Below are 4,566 nucleotides of genomic sequence, written 5' to 3' on the forward strand. Positions count from 1 at the left end.
CATAGAAAGACAGAGCATAAGCATTGCATTTGATGGCATTCATCTATGTTAACAGCTTTATTGCATATTCTTGCATATCCTTAATGTTTCGGAATGTTATGACTTACTGATTGCATTTATGTGCCCTTATGTTCACGCACATTCTCATATGTGCTAAGTGGTAGATTTCTCATGCATATACAATTCATATGCTTTATGCTTTATGATATAGAATACAGATTATGACACTATTCTATGTATGTATAAAACCTCATCTCACCTATTAGGGGACGGTTGAAGATGCATATTTGGTACGTTTGCACTTACCCACTCTCCCTTTTTTCTTTTCTTATGTTTAAGAACATTCGAGTTCGTTACTAGTGAGGAGCATGGTTAGTAAGATTTCTGAGCTTCAGTCAGCAGCGAATCACTCATTCTTCTACCATGGCGGCTAGGTTTAAGTCTTATTGTTATTTCTTTTATAATGTCAGACTATGATTTAGATAGTACTCTTAGATGCTCCATTGACTTATGTATTAAGATTATGGTTTAGTACTTTGGTCTGTAAAGTCTTTAATTTCCGCTTGCATAAGTTTATGCTTTAATGCTTTAGTTCAGTTATGGTTAGTTGGTTCGTTTGGTAGGTCAGTAGCTTGGTGCCTGTCACGGATCCTTAGAATTTGGGTCGTGACAATTGTTTTTTTGTTTATATTTTTACTACTTGTAGATTCAAAAGTAGCTATAGTTTGAGAATTCGATTGAGGAGAAACCAAAATTACATACTAAATGAAGGACAAAATGTGTTTAATTGGATATTACGAGAATTGAAGTTTGTATGTAATTGAGGAACTAAAAGTGCAATACCCCAAAAAGATTAGAGGTAATACTCCCTCCAGATGGAAAAACAAGGTTAATTCTTTCTTGATTTGATAAGTGGACACTTTTTTGACCCAAGAAAAAAAGGCTAAGTGGACACTTTTTTTTTTATCCGGAGGGAGTACAAGTTTGCAAGAGGCATAGAGATATAAACTTCGGGCCATGGTGTGGAAAAAGAGAAGAACAGGTTTTATATTGTACAACCTCACTTCAACCAAATAATGTCTTGCAATGTTTTTGTTACGACTGTGTCCTCATTCCTCACTGTTGCAATTTTAAGAATATAATCCCTAGCCAAATTCAACTATGCTACTGTATCAGGATTTGTCTTGCTGTGACCTACAGGAGGTAGCAACTTGGAGAGGTTAAGAGCCACCTTGGAGCTGCATTCACCTTTTATTATCAATCCAGTGATAACTATCATGAAGATTAGAAGGTAAAACTACAAAAAGGAGCACACATGACATCTATATTACTATAAAGCATTCAGTGCACACCAAGGGGTAGCACCGTCCAGTCCTCCGACTGGAACTGCCATCTTTCTTTTCTAGTAAATTGAGTTTCTCTTTTCAAATCTCATACAAAAGCACAACAGGAATTTAGCACCTCTAGTCCTATGTTGTGCAATTTCTGCTCTACCACCGATAAATCTTGTTCTATCTTAAACAAACTGGAATACTTATTGACAAAGAATAATCATAATCAGGAGAGAGAGTACCTTTTGGAGCATCAGTCTCAAAGTAACGATAATTAAAATGCAAAGTTGGTGCAAATGGATTTTTTGGATGCAGCACCTGGTAAACAACGAAACACAGTAAATGATTAGAATTCTCTGATACAACTCTGAAGGGAGCAAATAGTTGTCCATCGTCAAAAAAGAAAAGAACGTTGATTACTTTAGTCTATAGTATAGAGATCAAGGTAAGATTTAAAGAACCTCATTTGCCTATTACAAATCATTTAGTATTGGAATGAAATGGGCCCCAATAGAGTTGAATGGATGATCGAACTAGTTTGGGATTGAGAAATACGATCTAGCATTCTAATGGCTGTTAACTAAACAGTAGAAGCTGAAGAAACATAAATTCTAAACTACCTAACGCAGTAAACTTGAAAAATTGTATGTCGTCCAAAAGGCATAGTAACAACAACAACAACATATCCAGTGTAATCCCGCAAGTGGGGTCTGGGCAGGGTAGAGTGTACGCAGACCTTACTCCTACCTCGTGGAGGTAGAGAGATTGTTTCCAAAAGACCCTCGGCTCAAAAAGCGCATATCCAAACAGTATGAAAAAGAAAATAAAAAAGTAAAAGCGGACATAGCAAATAATAGGAAAGCATTACGTAGCTTTCAGAAAAAGGAACAGTAACAACAGCCAAATATAATGCATAACCGAAGCACAGGAAACAACAGATAGTAACAGAAATCGAAGGACGTGAAAGTACGCTAACAATGTTACTATCCCGCAGAAAGGCATTGTAATACCATCCATAAACCCTCTGAATTACCATATAAAAGATAAATGTGGGAAATTGACTCAATTTGATTTAAGCAGAAACTTACTGAGCTAATCCAACAACAGCAATAACATAGCCAGTGTAATCCCACCACGTGGGGTCTGAAGAAGGTAAAGTGCATGCGGACCTTACCCCTACCTCGTAGAGATAGAGAGGTTGTTTCCGATAGACCCTGTATTAGGTAAAGCATTCCAAGGAATACAAAAATGAAAATAGTAACAACAACGAAATAATGCTCTTACAGAGCTAATGCCAGCAGCAAAAAAGGGGACTGGGCCGGGCTGGACATCTCCATTATCAGTGGGCCTAGCAGCCCTATAAGCTTCAGGTGGCATAACACCATAAACAACTGAAACATTAACACCAGCCTTCTCCCAAACATCCCCATCTTGCAATACCTTACTTATTCCACCACCACCACCTGGCCTTGACCTAAACATCTTCCCTTAAACTTTGCACCTCCATCAGCTTCTTCAATGCCAAACAAACACTGTCTTGCACTTCTCTTATCGTCTTCTCAAACCGACCTCTAACAGTGCTGGAATTTGATGATGATCCTTTATCGGATTCTCGAAGGAATGTTTGTGGCTATTGGGATTCGGGTATTTCTTCTTCAATCATTGAGGAAGCTGATGCTTGAATTTGAAATGAATAGTTGGGTGTTGTTTTCTTAGTAGTTCTGAAGGGAATGGTGAGGGGCAAGTACATGGATTTAATGAAAGAGGAAGAATGGAGGGAAGGAGAACAAGGAAATGGGGTTAGGTGGAAGAGGATGAAGGAGAGGAGAGAATTGGAGTAAAGCAGTCTTGATTACTGACTAGTCTGAAATTTTGAGATGGAATGACTAGCTTATTAATGGGCTTTTCTTGGATTTGTGATAAGTGGGGTTACAGACTTGCAGCAGTTTGTTGGGAAAATGAGCTAAAAGGGTGGAGAGTGGAATGAAGGATAGGGGATTTCTATTTTTTTTTTTTTCCTTTTCTTTTGTTATAAACATTTAATTAGGGGTTAATTATGAAGAGATGGGGTTGAATTAAAATATTTGTAAATTTAGGGTAAAAAATTAAAAAGATCAAAAACTTTTTTAACAAAAATCCAAAATCCCATCCATTTTCTCCATTTTTCAAAACTTGCTTTCCTCTTTCTCTGTTCTCTCTCTCCTCTCCTCTCTCTCTTCTCTTTTCTTTTCCCCCAATTCTTTCCTTATTCGAAAATCAAAGGTAGATCAGCATTATTTTGTCGACTCTTCAAATTCACCTCCTCAAGACAATTTTAATTTTAAAGGTAATCTCATTTTTTTCTCTCTTCATGTTTTCTTCCTTTCTAATCGGTGAAATATTGTGTTATGTGAGACATAGTTGTATATGGAATTAATAATGGAAGTTGATATGTTTATATTTGGTGTTTGGATTGTGTTGGGTATATGATTGATTGTTCTACTTTTCAATTCTTTATCACTTTCAATTTTAATAGATGAGAATTGAGTATTATTAACTCTTTAATAAGTTGTTTGTGCCGTAGGTGTTTGATAAATTTTCTAAAAGAATGTTTTTATTAAGCTTCTAGATTCTTGTACCTCCTAGATTTAGTCTGATCAAAGTATCAGTATCTTGCGAAATAATTGCGTCAAAGAATGATAGTGTTGATGTGTAAGCAATTACATCTTTATTAAACAACATATTGTTATTTATACATTGAGAAGGAAGTTGCACATGTTTCATGTCTAAACAACAACATGCAGACATATTAAATTCTGGAAAAAATGTCAATTTGTTGTATAATTTTTTTTTTTTTTTTAAATAAAAATCCATAGTTGTTTATATATGAAATCTGAACATCCACAGGTTTAATGTGCAAACAATCACATATTGTTTAAACAACTTGCAGTTATTTTATAACTTCGAGAAGCTTATTCATTTGTTCTATTGTTGACAATTTTGAGATGCTTTATGTATGTAGATAAAATGACAAAGAAAAATCAAAGAGTTTATAAAAAAAAAAGGCCTAGCAAAAAAGGCTAGAACAACGAAAGAGGAGTCTTCTCTAGCTGGAGACTCAGATAAGCTTAGGTAACAGAAGAAGAAAATCGGGAGAGTGAGGAGGAGAAGAAATGATCACATCAGCTCGTGGTTCAGTAAGAGAAGAAGAAAGTGCAGAAGATGAGGAATAATAAACTGTGGATGTTCATTAATG

The 4,566-nt window shown here is 35.7% G+C and overlaps 1 pseudogene; it reads right to left on the reverse strand.

Moving 5' to 3' along the window:
- Positions 1–898: 898 nt before the first annotated feature.
- LOC132034528 (oxygen-dependent coproporphyrinogen-III oxidase, chloroplastic-like) lies at positions 899–3,189 on the reverse strand (annotated as a pseudogene).
- Positions 3,190–4,566: the final 1,377 nt, after the last annotated feature.

This window comes from Lycium ferocissimum, chromosome 10, assembly GCF_029784015.1.
Source record: "Lycium ferocissimum isolate CSIRO_LF1 chromosome 10, AGI_CSIRO_Lferr_CH_V1, whole genome shotgun sequence".
NCBI classification, from domain to species: Eukaryota; Viridiplantae; Streptophyta; class Magnoliopsida; order Solanales; family Solanaceae; genus Lycium; species Lycium ferocissimum.